Source organism: Ambystoma mexicanum, chromosome 14 (genome assembly GCF_040938575.1).
Source record: "Ambystoma mexicanum isolate Mex_15411 chromosome 14, UKY_AmexF1_1, whole genome shotgun sequence".
NCBI lineage: Eukaryota > Metazoa > Chordata > Amphibia > Caudata > Ambystomatidae > Ambystoma > Ambystoma mexicanum.
The window spans coordinates 29733363-29750773 of NC_090940.1; the positions used below are offsets into that span (position 1 = coordinate 29733363).

Genomic DNA, 17411 nt, shown 5'->3' on the forward strand with positions numbered 1-17411 from the left:
ACTGGCTGTCCTTGCTGTGAGTGACAGCTAGGCTGTGCATGAATGGGAGAAACCTGCATAAAAGGTGAGGTTTCTTGGACTAAAGGCAGAGTCGACCACTGGACGAAACATCAGAAGGAATCGTGAAGAGAAGCTTGCTGCATTCTCCTGGACCGTTGTACTGCCCGGAGAAGCCCTGCTGCTGTGCTGCAAACTGCTTTTCTGGATCGACTAGAGAAGCTCTGGAGAGGATGACTTCTTCCCTTGGTTTGGTGGAACCATCTAACCCCAAGACTAACATTGCTGGAAGACCTTCCCAAACTGGCTGTACTACTTTGCTGCTGCTGGAACCGAGTGCCAGGGGTAGAGAAATCCATAGTTGAGTGCACTGTCTTTAAGCCGAACCAGAGCTTCATGAATATCCTGAGGACCCTCCCGAAGTCGGACGACCCAAGCCTGAGTCACCTCACCAGAGTGCTGGGCCCCAGAAGCAAGGCAAGCCCCTCAAGTGTCAACATCTGTGGTGGTGCTATTTTCTGGTAGCTGAAACCGTGAAGTGCCGCTGAACTGAAAAGACCTGTAGCTGTTGCCGACGAGTCCTCCAAACATCCTCGCTCTTGTACCTACAACTGATATATGATCTGATATTTTATTTGTATCGAGCTCACACAAGTGTTTCAGAACACAAGGCAAGGGGGGGAACAGTGGAGAACACAACAACGATCTTACTAGGTCCAGTGACATTGAGAACACGCAAGTGCATGGGAAAGGGGAAAAGTGCATGGAAGGGGGAGAGTGGAAAGTGCAGAGCAGAGGAGAACAGATAAATAATAAATACAAATATATAGATAGTGGAGGCAATATACTGTGGTGGTGCAGCCAGCAAGTGGCAAGTGCTGTGTTTAAGGCAGCAGACTGGGTAGGTCTGATAAGTACAGAAAAAAAAAACATGGGAGAGGGTTGGGGGGGACTGTATGGGTCAGATGCAGTCCCCAGTGCAAGGGGTGGCCAGGAGGCAGTGCAGGAGGGTGAGCAGGTAGATGGGCCCAGGGGAAAGAGGGTGGCCAGGTGCACTGTTCCAAGAGAGCAGATCAGCAGAGAAGGGGGGCGGGAGCGAAGGCAGAAGCAAAGAGATCTTGAGGTGCTTCCGGAACCGGAGATGGTTCGCCTCACGTTTTAGAGTGGCAGGGAGGTTGTTCCAGAGGGAGGCTCCAGCCAAAGATTGAGATCTACCCCCAGCTCGTTTCTTTGAAAAACAACTGATCCGGAGGGAGTTAGAGGAGCGAAGAGCTCGAGAGGGGAGGTATTTGCAGAGGAAGGCCAGGAACCCAGGATCTGCAAGACTGTAAACAGAACAGAAGCCAACTGGATCCTCTTACTCAAACCTAAGGTACTGTGTTGACTAAGGGGTACTGGCCTTTTTTGTCTGTAGCTTGCATTATCACACTTGAGACTTGCAGTAGCTGCTTTTTGCAGAGTTGCTCTCGACTCTGACTTTCACGAGCTTAATAGCTTGTGGCCCAACAGGGATTCCTTACAAACTCTCGAACATTGTGCCAGACTTTTGTGCCATCTAATGAAGTGCCTCAGCTCCATAGACATTGTTCAAATTGACTTTGGTTGTGCTGGCTCCCTGCAGACTATTCCGACCCATTTACTTTGATTCTAACTGTCCCTTATAGCTGGTGCATAAGTTTAACTTGTATTTCTGGGAAGGATCCAATCTAGACTTCATTGGGAGATTGAAAAGTGCTCACAAGCTCTGCAAACCTGTTAACCTTTTTCCTTCCCTAACCTTTTCCACAACCTCAGAATATTACTAAGTGCAAAAGTGATCTATAAATGCAATACTGTCCTAGTAATTGAAGGCACCTCAGGGTGTATGAAGCATCTCCGAGTATCTACTCCTTATATTCGGAGAACGTGTCGTGAAGTGTATTTGTATTGTTGCATATTGCCCTTTCTAAAGAAGGCTTATTTAAAACTGACCGGTGAATAAATAATGATTTTAATAGAAAACCTTGAGTGTAAGTGTTATTTGGATACTTGTATGTGTGTTTTTAAATGCTACAGCTCACATTTACCCCTCTTGAGATAAGTCTGGCTGCCCAGTCACTCTACCAACTTGTGTAGAACAGACCTATACCAATAGGTGGGTTACCTAATACCAAGAGGACAAGACTGGTTTATTCTTCACAGGGTTACTGCATACAAACTTGCCTAACACCAACCAACTGATCTAAAAATAGACAAGGGATTTCATGAAAGAGCCTTCCAACCAACAGGAGCAGCAGTCCAGCCCGAGAAGTTGAAGGAGAGGACAACAAGGAAACCACGAGCAACCCGCTCCCCAAGTTCATAGGCCGGAGAGAGGAATCTTTGACCCGGTGGCCTGGAAAAGGTCTAAGGCAGAACTGGAAGGTGGGGGTTTGACCCAAAACCGGTGAACCGAATGGTCGCAGAAGTACGCTGTGACCGCTAGCAACAACCTGCAGCAGTTTAATGCAGGAGTGCACTGAATGGAAAGACCGCGCGAATCAAGACCCGTCAAGAACCAGTGAAGAGCTTCTGAGAAAGAGTTAACTGAGAGGAAGTTCATGTGGGGACCGGACGTGACGGCAGTAGTGAAGGAAGTGGTAGAGTGAGTTAGGAGTCCTCTTCCTCGGCACAGTGGTTGGTCGCAAACTACTTTTGAAGCGGACTGTAAGAGAAGGTATATTGCAAAGCAATCTTCTTGTGGCAGTTACCTTGCAGGAGAGTGAACCAGGTCTACCAAAGCCAGGTTACAGAGATGTACGGGTCTGGGACCCACAAGAAAAGGAAATTGCGAACCATTTCCCGCATCATTGTACTTGGCAGGAGAGTACACCCAAGTACTCCTTTGGGAAGACGATAAACCTGGGTCTGGGACCCTCATTACAATTGGATCTTTGCTTTATGAGAAAGGCCAGGCGAAGGGATGCATTCTCCCCCGGGATACAAAGTGTAGAACCCTCTGATGCAGAGTGTTGGAGGATCTGCAACCCTTGAGTTTGTTTGTGAAGTACTTAATCCAGGGGAAGGGATTCAGTCTCCTGGTAAGTAACTTGGAACCCGAACTGTGCCATCCTGTCTGGGAGGATGGAGTCATTCCCCTGGACCAAGAACGTTGGTACAACTGTTTAGTTTAGTTATTAGTGCAAGGGGCAGAGATGGGGACATTTTGACACAGGACGGTGGACTCTTGAAGTTACTAAGACATCCTGAAAGACCTTTTAGCACTTTAGTTGAGGCTGAGAAACCCCTCATTGAAATAGGGAGAGGTAGGATTGCTCTTAATTTACATCTTAAATAAGTCTATAGCAATCTCTATGCCACCTGTGGCTCCTCCTTTAGGACTGGATTTGTTAAGTAAACAGGAATTTTGGATTGTATTGGTTCTTTTAAAGTATCTGCATCTACTGGTGAATGTATATATTTATGATTTTGAGTGATATTACTGGCTAATTTCATTTCTTTATGTGCATGTTTTTATAGATTAAATGTCTATGCCGAATTATTGGGTGGTACGCTGTGTGGACTCAGTGAAGCCCCCTCTCATTCCTGAGACTAAGTCTTGGCTGCTTCTCCACACTTCCTTGCTTTGGTTTGGACTAAACTGAGTGTTCTTTTTCACCATAACTAGTGTCACCTCCTAAATTCTCCCCCCAGGGTTCATTTTAGAAATCCATCTGAACAGTTATAATTTTTGTAAAAACACTCGGAATGTAAGGGTGCACGTAGTGTTTCACTGAGGATGCCTTAACCCGTTAGTCATGTGGCTAGGCTGATGGTAGCATTTTACATTGTGTAAAATGGCTCTACTTGTTGAAAAGCATTTTACCTGGTTTTGTCCTTTTTTGAGCCCCTCAAATTTCACTAAATTGAGAATGTCTGTTTATTTTGAGTATCTGTCGGGCCACATGACTATCCCTTGAAACATGTGTTGGTGGCATTCTTGGGCAACAGGATGCCTATATCCAAGGACTGGGGTTGTTGTCTGTCTGAAACCTTGTGTGACTGTCAAATGCCAGTCTTGGCGAGTGTGGTTGGAGACATTTCCAGAATGCATTTTTGTACTTGAAGGGAGAGTTAGCCATTGGCTGACCACCCGCTCCTCTGAATGTTCGCTCACTACCTCCTGTGTGGGATAAAAACAGCCCCCTTACCCACTCAACTTGTTTTCTGATGGAGCTTCGTGCATGCATTGCTGGAAGACTTGCTGCTCGAGCAAGGACCAAAGCTGTGCACTATCTTCCTTTGCCGATCTACCAAGTCAGATGGTGAAGCTTGGCTTCTTCAGAAGACTAGATGCAAGAAACTATGGCACACCTTCCCCCTGACCTGGTGGGGACAACTAGATCACCTCCAACTCTAAGCCATACTTTTTTTACGCTCCTAACCGTGCCTATATTGCCGAATGCAGAAATAGGAGCTTCTTTGCTGCCGGAACCCTTAAGAGACACTGCCGCACACATGATTGTCTTCATCCCGGGACATCAGGCACACACCCCCACTCCATTTCTCCCCCATCTGGAAAGCTCTAGGGACCTATGCTACCCTTTTTTCCTGCAACTGCTCCTCAAATCTCTAAAAATTGGTCTCCTCTTGGTCCTCCTTCAGTGGCTGTCTCCTCACCGTGTGACCGCTCTGAAAAGCCTACGCTGCATAGCAGTAAAAAAACACATTAAATTGAAAGCACTCTGTCACCCACAAAGATTTACACCAACAAGGAGCCAAATTCCTCCAAGCCAAGATCCGCCGCTACCAGCCAAGAAGGGACCGAAGATCAAGCGACAACCTACAAATAGAGACAAAACATTCAGAAAAAAGGAAAATTGGAGGAACCGCATCCTCGCGTCTAATAGCTAACGTTTGGAACACGATGCCTAAAGAAACTAGAGCCACCAAAGAGCACATCTTCAGGAAAGACTCCAAACCTTGTTATTCAACAGACATTGACTGCAAAGGAACATCAGCAACAGGAACCTTGCAGACGAGAAGAAACACACTAAGGAACGTGCTCACAGATAACCACAGTAATATCATGGATTAAGAACACTGCACTCCCCATCCCCTGGCTCCCCAAACCCCAGCAATGCTCAACAACTAGAGTGAACAGAGTAGTCCGCCCAACCGGACAGTTTAGGGATAATACCTGCATGCAATCATGTACCAAGTAAAACTGACGGGTAAAGCATCACCCAAACTGTCTCACCCTTACAACTAAGGCCACTGGGGCGAGCACCACCTCATCTATCTATTATAACTCCAACTGCTCACCGATTCAGCAGCTGACCGGACAACACATTTACACCCAATGGCCACGACTAACTTGGACGAGTAACCAGGAACACACTAGGTACAACTGTCCATCTGCCACCAAACCTGCAGGGGAAGTCTGCCTGCTGACCTGGCGAGGAGGCGAGATGGGCCAAATAACCACAACCAAGAACGTTGATAGATGGGGTTGAGCGGCAGCCAAAGACCCACCCCGGCGGCTTTGACAAACCAACCGATTACTAACCCATTTCTCCCCCTTCCTGCACGTCAAACATGAGCAACAACACTACACATGACTAGGAACTAGCCACACTGCACATAACACCAAGGACCAATCTAATGTTCATATCCTACCAACTCTCTGAGCCTGGAAACAACACTAGATGGAACTCCCCGGCATATAGTCTTTAAATCCATCAACAAAATACAAATATACACCAACACAATAGTCAGTCACCAAACAGCCATCCGCGACTCTGCAGCCTTATGGCTGCAACTAGCCAGAGCGCATGACCACAACCCCACCCTAACGCCACACCACACCACACACCAGCACAATCCCGAGGCAGAGTCCTACTCATATGGTCACAAAACACTGGGCCTCCTGAACCAACTCCCACATGCAAGACAACAGTTACCGATGCCAGTTCCTCTTGGTTCTTAACCTGTCTGTTCAAATGGATTGTGTCTCCACCGTATTCCTCATCTTTGACATGTAGTGTCCACAGCTCGGCTGCTTTGGAAGTTTTTCGTCAGAGGGCGTCCTGCGTTGATGGCGTCTGGTCGATGTCCCTCGAACGCCTCAGTTGAGGGTGACCTCATCGGATGTTATAAGTAGCACGCACGGGGCCCGTAGCCTCAGTTCTGTGTTTTCCGCAAACGTGTTTGTTTCTGTTAACTCGCCACACCTCATACTTTTTCTAGTATTGCTGTGAAGATTTTCTTCGATATGTCTTCGTCTTCCACTCCGACACCTCGGTCCAGGTTCAAGAAATGCTGGGACTGCGGATACAAGATCTCCATCACGGATCAGCCTTGTGTCTGCCTATGGTGCCTTGGCGGGGGCCATGACACGGATACGTGCTCCAAGTGCCAGTCGATGACTGGAAAACTCAAGGTAGGCAAGGTGTCCAAGCCCCTTACGTCCTGACATGCTGGGCCTTCGACGGATGAGTCAAGAGGTGGCTTTCCTCGGGCGAAGAAGGCCAAGCGTTCAAGGTCCAGAAGTGGTTCCCGCCACTCATTTTCCTCTAAGCACTCGAGGAGAAGGCACCTCTGTTTGCCTTCCTCGTCTTGTCTCCTTCAGGTGGCACCCGCGAGAGGGTGAGTTGCCCGTACAAACATTCGCCGTCCGCTGAGTGGGAAGGATTCTGGGTGAAAACGCTTTTTTTTTTAAAAAAAACATCCCAGGCCTTATGTTGAAGCCGGCAGGGAACGGTCTCGGATGGATACTCGCACGCTCTTGAGCCCGGGTAAACGGCGCGTTTCTCATCGGGAGCCCGAGGCCTCGTACAGACCAGGTACACAAGGATCGTTCGAGACTTGGAGCGAGGTCATTGGAGCCATCAATGCAGTTTTCGATGCTGTTGGTGCCAAATTTACCAACGCAGCCCCTGGCAACAGCGGAACCACCTAAAAAGGTGGTGTCTAAGTCCAAGTCGTCGACTTTGAAGCCTCTGGCTGCAATTCCTGAGAAAAGGTGTACTCCTCTGCCTAAGAGACTGTAAATCCCTCACCTCCATTTTTGAGGAGGAGGAACATTCTGATGGAGAGGCTCCTTTTGGTGTCCAGTTTGGGACCCCTAATGTGCCAGAATGCCTCATATCGGAGGAGAGTAGGATGCAGGATGTTTGTTATACCTTGCATAATGCAAGTGGTATAGTCACTTCTCCTGAGCTGGAGTTCGGCAGACCATACCCTGGTGAGCATGCCAACTCCTCTTACCGACACCTTATGTTGAGAATGGTGGAGTATTTGGGCTTGGCCAGGCCTACTGCCCACTATGATCAGGATCTTTGGGACATTTGGATCAGGGTCCTCCTACACATCACATATTGCCATTTCATGTGTCTCGGCAGAACCAGGTGGCGAAAAATTGGGAAACACCTGACACTAATCTGGCGGTGAACCAGTCTCTGACAATAAAATACCACCCCTCCAGTAGCTACCCCGTCACTCCTGAGAGTCTGGTGGTCCAGGCAGCTACGGCTACCTCTAGGCAGGCTGCATACCCTACCATCCCTCTGGATAGGGACGATAAGTGCGTGGATGGATGGCCGCGCAAGGAATTTTCAGCTGGGAGTATGGCGTTGAAGGCGGCCAACTCCTCTTGTGCCTTGGTAAGATTTTTGTAAACTCTGTGGGATTGCATATATATGGCAGCTGAGCATATCCCTGAAGGGGATGAAAGGGAGGGCTTCCTAGCTCTTAAGGACGGTAAGGAAGCCATGTGTGAATCCCTTCAGTCTGGGTTGGGTGTAGCTGACAGTGTCGGCAGCTTCATGGCTACGAGCACCGTAATACGCAGATTTGCGTGGTTGCGGAAGTCGGGTTTCGCACCGGATGTGGAGACTTCTGAACATGTCATTTGACGGGTTTCACCTTTTTGGCAGCAAGGCTGATAGCCTTTAGAAGATGCAGACCTCTTATGCAGCCATCTGGTCTTTGGGCGCCGCTGTTAGGCAGCCTCATCCTTTTTCGTCCTAGCGGACAGCAATGGGGGGGTAGATCCTTTAGTTACTAATCCTCATTTGGAAGGGCGAGAGCAATGGCCAGTCAGAGGCCAACGTAAATTTCCTCATGATGGACGAGGTAGAGTTGCCAAAGCCACTCAAGCAGCAGCCTCTTTGCCATCAGGCTCTGCTACTTCCGCTTCAAAACAGCCTTCGATCACAGCTCACCGGGAAGACGGGGGGCAGGCTGTCTCAGCATCTGGTACAATGGTGAGCCATTACTTCGGATGCTTGGGCTTTGGAAACAATAGCCCACGGGTATCGCCTTCCTTTTCTACAGAAGCCTCAGGACAATCCACTGGGAGTACACTCTTTGAGGGTTCCAGATCCGCTCCTTGTGCAGGAAATATTAACCCTGCTAGAGAAAGGCGCTGTAGAACCAGTGCCTGTAGCGGAGAGGAACAAGGGCTGGTACTCCCCTTTTTTTTGATTTCCGAAAAGGACAGGGGACTGAGACCAATCTTGGCTTTGAGATACTTGAACAAGTTCGTCAGGAAGGACAAATTCAAGATGGTCACTCGTTCTCAGATCCTTCAGGCCCTCCAACTTCAGGATTGGTTGGTGTCATTGGACCTTCAGGATGCTTATTTTCATGTGCCGATCCATCTCAAGCACAGGAAATACCTGAGGTTCACTGTTAGTGGCTTGCACTATCAGTTTAGAGTCCTGCCATTCGGGTTGACCTCCGCCCGAGGGTCTTTGCCAAACTGATGGTAGTGGCAGCACATCTCAGGAGAAGGGGCATTCACTTCTACCCCTACCTGGAAGATTGGCTGTTCAGGGCGCCTTCTCCCGAGCAAGCCCTGGATCATCTGAAAGTCACCTGCCACTCCCTTCACAGACTGGTCTTCTCCCTCAATTTGAAGAAGTCCCATATGACACCTTCCCAACAGCTCCAGTTCATTGTGGCTATCTTAGACATGTCCTTGGAAGTGCTTGCCACCCAAGGTGAGGGCTCACAACATTCTCCAGATGGTAACTAAATTTCAGACTGCGCAGAGTCTTCCAGCCTTCAAATTCTTGAGGTTGCTCGACCTCATGGCATCCTGCATTATTCTGGTGCCAGAGGCCCGTTTGAGGATGAGGTACCTTCAATGGGCACTCAGGACTCAATGGTCCCAATTCTCAGGCAGAATGTCGGATCACCTCCAGGTTCCGGTCAGGGTATCACAGGATCTTCTGTGGTGGGCATGCGAGGAAAACCTAATGAAGGGAGAACCTTTTTGGCAACCGTGGCCGGAGGTGACCGTAGTGATGGACGCTTCCCTCACAGGGTGGGGTGCTCATTCCAGCGATCTGACCATCAGCGGCCGTTTGTCTCCATCGGTGTCCAAACTACACATCAGTCTTTTGGAGCTGAGAGCAATCGGGCTAGCACTGAAGACTTTCCTGCCATCTGTACGGGGGAAGAATGTCCTAATAATGACAGACAACACTGTGCCCATGCATTACCTCAACAAGAGAGGAGATGCAGCTCTGGTTCTGCGCAATTCAAGAAAGAATCTCCCTAGTGGCATTTCATCTGGCCGGAGAGGAGAACACAGCGGTGGACGCTCGGAGTAGGCAGAGCGCCGTCTCCCACGTGGAGAAAATGGCTCAGGAAGTTCTTCAAGAGGTGTTCGTCCTGTGCGAGCAGTACTACTCAAGAGAATTTCCTTTGAGAGGAGCTCTAGGAGATGCGATTGTGATGGATTGGGAATTCCTGCTACTGTACGAGTTTCCTCCAGTCCCCGTCATTCCTCAAGTTCTCAGGAGGTTAAGATGGTTCGGCTCCTGCATGATCCTAGTTGCTCCAGATTGGGCCAGAAGATCGTGGTACCCGGATCTTCTGGAAAAGTCCATCTGTCCTCCGATACATCTTCCCCTAAGAGAGGATCTTCTTTCACGAGAGGGCGGTCATGTTCTCGATCCGGAGGTCAAGACTCTCAACCTTCACGCATGGTTTCTGAAAGGTTGAGATGGAAGGATTGGGACCTCACCGATGACCTCATGGAGGTGTTGCTTTCGGCCAGGCGGCCTACAACAAAGTCTCTGTGCCGTAGCCGTTGGAATAAGTTCTGCAACTGGTGTAGAGAAAAGAATGTTAATCCTTTTCAGTGTTCAGCTCCGGATGTTCTGTCCTTTGCTTTCTTTAGCAGTGCTCTCAATCTTTAAGCGCTCATCTGCAGAATGCTCTTATTTTAAAATTCCTTTGGTTACTCAATTTCTAAAAGGGCTCACAAATGTGTTCCCGCCTTTACCTTTGCAGGTTCTGGTTTGGGACCTTAACTTGGTCTTAAAGTTTCTGATGGGTGCTCCATTTGAACAATTGCACTCATGGCCATTGAGGCTATTAACCTTTAAGACTGTTATGTTGGTTGCTCTTACATCTGCAAGAAGAGTGAGCGTGTTGCAAGCACTTTCTTCCAAGCCACCCTTTACTGTATTCCAGGACAGGGTTGTATTGCGTCAGACCCTCCTTTCTACCTAAGGTAGTTCTGGACTTTCATTTGAGTCAGGGGATGGTGGTACCTGCCTTCTATCCTCCTCGACATCCTAGTAAGGAAGAGAAGAGGCTTCATAGGTTGGACCCTAGGAGAGCTTTGAGCTTTTATATTTCCAGAATGGCCAAGGTGAGAGTGGATGACCAGCTCTTTGTGGGCTGTACTCGGCACAAACTAGGCCAGGCTGTGTGTTAGTCAAGATTGTAAGCAGTACCCTTTGGGTGCACTACAACAACCCTGACCTGTTGGCAACAGGAGCCCAGCCTTTGGTATAAGCTTGTACTACACAGGATGGTAGCGTGTTGAGCAGTCAGGCTTATCTCAAGAAGGGTCAATGTGAGCTGTAGGAGTTATACAGAGATTCACAGTGACAAGTATTCAAATGAACACACACAAGGTTTCTTGAATAAACAATGGATTAATTTATTTAACAGTCGGTTAGAATAAGCTTTCTTCAGAAGGGAGCAATATAACAGTAACACTCAAATGCACTTCAAAAATACACTCTTAATATTTCTAAATCAGTAAGTACCCTTTTGGGATGGCCCACAGACACTACCTACACCCTCAGGTGACTTCAATAGTTAGGGTGCTGGGGATATTAATATTTCACTCTTGCATTTATAATCAGATTTAAGAGTTTGTCAAAGAGAGCGGTTTTTATGACACAAGAGATCTCACAAATATTTCTCAAAGCAGCTAAGTACTTTTGTAAAAACCCCCCACTGCAAACTTAGTTGAACTTTTCCTGGAAGGAAGACCAAACACATTCACACAGGGAAGTGTCATTCAGGGAGTCAGGCTAAGCCAAAGTCAATTGAGCAAAGGTCTCCGTGAAACTGAAGCACTTTTCAGAGATAGGTACAAAGTCTTGCACAATGTTTTAAAAGTCTTGGTAGGTAGAAGAATTCAAAGTAGGGTCACAAGCTGTTTAGGCTTGTGAGATAAAGAAGCTGCAAGCAACTCTACACATGCAACCAAGTAAGTCTGCAATGAGGACAAGTGGTTAGACAACACACGTTAAGTTCTTTTACACTTTACAGTACCTTTAGGTTGAAGAAAACTGCAGCAGATGACTTCTGTTCCTGTGCAGCTTTGCAGATCTCACTGTTCCTCTGTCTCAGTCATGGGGACAAGAGGGAGGGCTTCTGGGGACTCCTGTACTGCAAAGGGATGGTCACTGCTCGCAACCAGCAAACTTCAAACAAGTGGCTGTTCAGAGTTTCAGATCCTGGCATCTACTGCAAATAGCAACACTGGTTCCTGGCTGTCGAGATGGGCTTTCCTTGCATCTGGGGTCCCGCACTCTGTTGGGGTTCAGGCTTGGTCAGTCCTGCTTCCTGGGAGCCCGGAGGATCTTCCTGGAGCTCGTGGCCAGCTTAAAAGCAACACACAATCTGGTGTTCCTCTCCCTGGCTTTTTGGTTTCCAGCAGCAACTCTGTGGAAATTCAACCAGCTCCGAGAGAATGTCTGGGTGGCTTACTTTGGAGTTAATTGGTCCCACCAACTCAAGGGGAGAAGTTGTCCTTGCAGGGGCTTGTTTGTCGTTACAAATTTGGAGTTTCAGCACAGCAGCAGGGCTTCACCGGGCAAACCAACGGTCCAGGAGTTGCAGCAGGCGTCCTCTTCAAGTTCCTCTTGGGTTCCTTCGTCCAGTGGTCGACACTGTCTTCCAAGCCAAAAAGCCTTGCCTTTTATGCAGGTCTTTCCCTTTCATTCCAGCCTAGCTGTCAGTCACCCAGCAGGGTGGCTGTCCTTGCGGGCCAAACACCACAGTGCACAGGTAGCGTCGTGCACCTTCCTCACTTCCTGCCCCCACCAAACAACCTGGAGGTAAAGCTAACAAAGGGACCTAACCTGGTTTGGTGCACAGAGTAAATCTCAAGAAGGACTTTTCCACAAAGTGGTGGTGAAAAAGAAGACCAGGGCCATTTTGACAAAAATGGCACCGTTGGGGGCTTTACTGCAGCTGCGTTTGCAGCCCGTAGTAAATGCACACCACGGTAGTTAAAAGTAAACCACTGCCACCAGCCATTCAGTGAGGAAGGGGTAACATAAAAATGTTACATGAGAAGCTAGACAAAGGGGCTATTAAGTAATCCCGCCAGCACCCTATGGTAAAATAGTGTGTGCTGGGTCTAGAAAGTTACAAATGTAACTAAAGTCAATTTCACTTTACTGCTCTTGGAAACAGTAGTTTATCCAAGAAAAGGTATTTAAATCTTTGGGGAATCTGAAAGACTTCCCTGTGCCACTGCACTGAAAGTGCTATGTGTCACGGTATAAAGATGATGCCTATGGAGTTTGTCAGACTTCAAAATCACATTGAAATACATGAGAGTGTGTGAAAAAGTGCCTCACTCTCTCCCGGTTGAAGAAATCAAGTCCTCAAAATCCAGCAAAGTTGCTGGGGGTTTCTAAGGTGGAAGGAATTAACACATTTCTGACCATTCTCCCTAACACTTGTCTAAACAGACCATGTCTAGGTGGATCATCCTCGCTATTTCTGAATGATATACTTTGGCAGGCAAGGTCCCTTCTGAGGGCTTGCGTGCTGATTTAAACAGAGACATGGCCATGTCAACAGCCCTGCAAAGTGGTGTCACTGTAAAGAATATGTGATGCTGCAACGTGATCTTCGATACACATGTTTAACCAGCATTATTCCCTGGATACTTCCCCTTCTCAAGATGTGGCGTTTGGTAAGGCAGTCCTTTATTCTGCCCTTTAATTTCAAATCTTAATAAGTTCTTCACCTTCCTCCAATTATGGATACTGCTTTGGAAGTCAGTCAAAGATGAGGAATACGTTGGACACAATATATTTGAAGAAAGTTACTTACCCCTGGTAACGTTCTTTCGACTGTATCTTGCTCCAATGTTGTCCTCATCGCCCTCCCAACCTACCCCTCTGTAGAATTTCCCATGCCCATTACAGCTTTCGTTCTAACAACGCTTAGTACTGTCAGGCTCCATTTGTGGCCACTTCTGCTACAAGAACTGAGGCTACGGGCGTTGTGCGTGCTACTTATAACATCCTATGACGTCACCCTCGACGGAAGCCTTCGAGAGACATCAACCCGAAGCCATCAACGCAGGATGCCCTCTGCCAAAAAATTTCCGAAGCAGCCGAGCTGTAGACACTGCATGTCAACGATGAGGAATACGTTGGAGGAACATCCAGTCGAAAGAACGTTACCAGGGGTGAGTAACTTGTTAATCTCCACTAACACACCCATACTCCCTCGTTGCAGAGCCACATGAACACGTGGAGACTGCGCTTGGATGGTAGCAGTGCGTCCTACAAATCAACATAATATAAGGTGTTAACAGATCTAGTGGCAGAGGGACTTCAGCCGAAGGCCCCTCTGGCCACCAAAATCCATTACAAATCCCACAAAATATAGGGGAGGAGATGAAGAAAGCAAAAAGAGTAGGGGGTCTCATATAATCTGACTGCAGAACCCCAAATATGGAATACTGCCCTAACACCATATATTGCCCCTTCCCACACAATGTACACAAGGGGACTAGGTATAGTCAAGTGCCACTTGGGACTTCAAGGAGGACAAAGACCACTTCTATTTAGCAGTTATTTTGCATAAATGAAAGCTGCCACCAGCCTCTGTCACACTTTTGCGAGGACAAAGCCACCCCGGGACACTGTGGCTCACCTTTGCTGTATTAAGGATTCTAGGCAGAACACAACCCGTAAAGTGCAACTTGCCCTGAGAGGATTTACATTAGGCCTGGCTTGCAGGAAAAGGGTACTCAAAAAGCAATATAGTGAGCAAAAAACAAAGGTGCTCTTTCAATGTACAGTAAAAGATTCCCAAATAAGTAATTCTGCAGTAACGACCCCCACCACCCCTCTTTCCCCTGCAAATGTTGCTGACTACTCTATTCAAGATGTTTTGAATGATTCCACAATGGCAGAAAGGTTTCCTGCCTAGAGTCTGGTGTATGGCATTGTTAGGCAATGTTTGTATGCAGTGCCCTCTGGGAACACTACAAACAACTCTGACTACAGGTATAGGAAACCCAACCTTGGGTATAAGCTTGTACTACACAGTTTTGGTAGCCTGTTGAGCAGCCAGGCTCATCTCAAGAGGGGTCAATGTGAGCTGTAGTGGAGTTACACAGAGATTTAAAGTTACAAGTATTCAAATAAACTTACACTCAAGGTTTCTTGAATAAACAATTATTAATTTATCAGTCAGAATATGCCTTCTTTAAAAGGGAGCAATATAACAGTAGCACTCAAATACACTTCATGAAATACACACTCTTAATATCTCTAAATCAGTAGATTTCCTTTTGGGATGGCCCACAGACACTACCTACACCCTCAGGTGACTTCAATTGCTAGGGTGCTCGGGACCTAATATATCACTGTTGCATTTAGGATCATATAGTAATGAGTCAAAGGAAAAGATTATCTAGAACATACAAGAGACCACCAATATTCTTGAGCAGGCAAATACTTTTGGATCCCCCCAATAAGAGTCAGTGAAAGAGGCCAAGCCAAAGTCAATAACCTTAACAAAACAAACTTAACCTATCCTGGGGCACCGGCAGGCGTGAGCCGGCCCCCAACAAGGTGCACACTAAGGCGCCTGTCATATGCCCGCGAGCCTAGGGCCGCGACCCTTGCTCCCGTTCCAAGACGCTCATGTGCTACTGACACTGTTGACTAGGTAAGCGAGACGCTGTCCATCCACATGGTACTTTTAGACCTCTCCCTGACTCACTGTGATGGCTTACAAGCTACCAAGGTTGCCAATGTATGAATCTACAACCTTTATCACTGTTATGCCTTTACATACGATGCACAATTTACCGCCCTATTGGCCTCTGCTATTGCCTGTGCCCTTACCTCTTTGCCTAATTAACTGCCTGTGAATTTGCTCTTGCATGAGGCTAGCACCTCCCAATGTCTGCCTGCCCTAACTCTTTTCATAGTGACCTGTACTGAATGTCTAATTTCTTGCACACCCTGAGAGAGGCTTGCGGCGCCTCCTCATGTCTGCCCTCCCTAACTGGCCCTGTAATTGCTTGTGCCCGTACTGAGTTGCTGCATTATTTGCTTGTGATTTTGTTTTAGCTTGAGGCCTCTGCCTCCCATGTTGGCCCTCCCTAACTGGCCCTGTAACTGCGTGAGCCAGCATTGGTCTGTTTGATTCACTGCTCGTGCACCAGTCGCAGCATGAGGCCAGCGCCTTCCAATGTCTGCTTGCCTTAACTCAGTTTTGGTGACTTGTGACACGTACCTGTTTTGACTGCCTGCCTATCGCCTTGCATATTTAGCACAAGGCCTGTGCCTCTCCATGTGTGCTTGCCTTAAATGGCCCTGCAACTGCCTATGCCTTGCACTGATTGCATGCCTTACCTTCTGCCTGGAAACCTTTCTTAGCTCGAGGCCAGCGCCTCAAGGACATTGCATGACAGTACTGCTTGCCCTAACTTGATCTTGGTGGTTTATGCCAGCATTTGGCTGTTCACCCACTTATTGATTGACTGCACCAGCTACCTCTATTCTAAAATCCTAGAAACTGCTCCGTCACCTCTATCTAGCATGTCCCCCCGATCCCCCAGCCAGACTGCCTACATCTTAGCCATTATAAAAAGCATTACGCTATACACCGTTACTACACTTAACCACCCTAACACATACCTCTAACTTGCATAATATTACAACTACCAGCCTTCTCTTAGACATGAGTGACACTCGATCCCCATTTCTAAGTATTCCATGGCCAACTACAACTAGGCACCTACGTCTTGGAGCTAGATTAGCCAAATATTATGAGCCTTCCATCAGTTCTATTCCTACTGCAACAGGACTAAGGACTATGCCAACTTGGCCTGGCCAAACAAACTCAAACTTAGCTCACAACTCTACCCCTATGCCCCGATTTAGTATAGCCAAGCATAGCAAACCTAAAACGACACAAGCCCACCAATCCACAACCATCATGAATCCTCAGATCAAGGGAGCTCTAATTAATTCCAGATCTCTAGTAGCACACGCTACAGACATTTATGACTTGATCCTAAGCGAGGACTTCCTGGCCATCACCGAGACATGGCTACACCCGGCAGCAGGACCCCTGCTTATGTTAGGAGTCCCGGACGGCTACTCCATACTGAGACAAGACAGATTCAAATCTAGAGCAGGCGGTATAGCTATCATCTACCAATGTAGCCTCTCCATGAGATTAGCCACTCCTATTGATGTCCTCTCATAAAGTTCCACTTACCAATGCCCAAGCCCTGAATACCCAGCTCATCTAAAACTCATCTCAATAAATAGTTCACGTCTTTCCTAAAAAACTTAAGGCAGCAAAAAAGAAACTGTGAGGCCGCCTGGAAAAAACTACCCTCTGCAGCCATCAAACTCACTAAACTCTCAGCCCTCTATAAAAGAGAAATATGCCTAGCAAAGCGAACCTCCTTTGACTCACGCATATCCCAAGCCAAATCCAATATGAAAGAACTATTCTCTATCCTCAATGAAATAGAGACCCCCATAGCACCACCTGACACATGTATTAAAGATAAAAAATGGTGCTCGGAGATCCAAAACGCACTAGCCAACAAAATCTCCACTTACAAAATAAAATCTCCAGTAACATAGCCTCCATGAACGACTCTCCCCCATCTAAAATAACTGAGTATCACAGCTAATGAGTATACCCGATTTAACTTCACTAAAGTTTCCATTCTTGAAGTGGAAAGAATCATTCTGTCACTGAAACTGTCTAACCGTCGGGGCGATCTCTGCCCCGCACAGATTATCAAGTTTGTTGCCAGAGACCTCGCTCCTTTCATCACGAAGCTTATCAACATGTCCTTTTCCACAGACATCATCCCTACTAATCTTAAACAATCCTGGGTACTTCCTCTCTTTTAAAAA

General features: G+C 47.4%; 1 protein-coding gene across 1 annotated transcript in view; it reads left to right on the top strand.

Moving 5' to 3' along the window:
• The window catches only part of BAZ1A (bromodomain adjacent to zinc finger domain 1A), a 956777-nt gene that overhangs the window by 627440 nt on the left and 311926 nt on the right, over positions 1-17411 (top strand). The gene's annotated exons all lie outside the window — the stretch shown is intronic.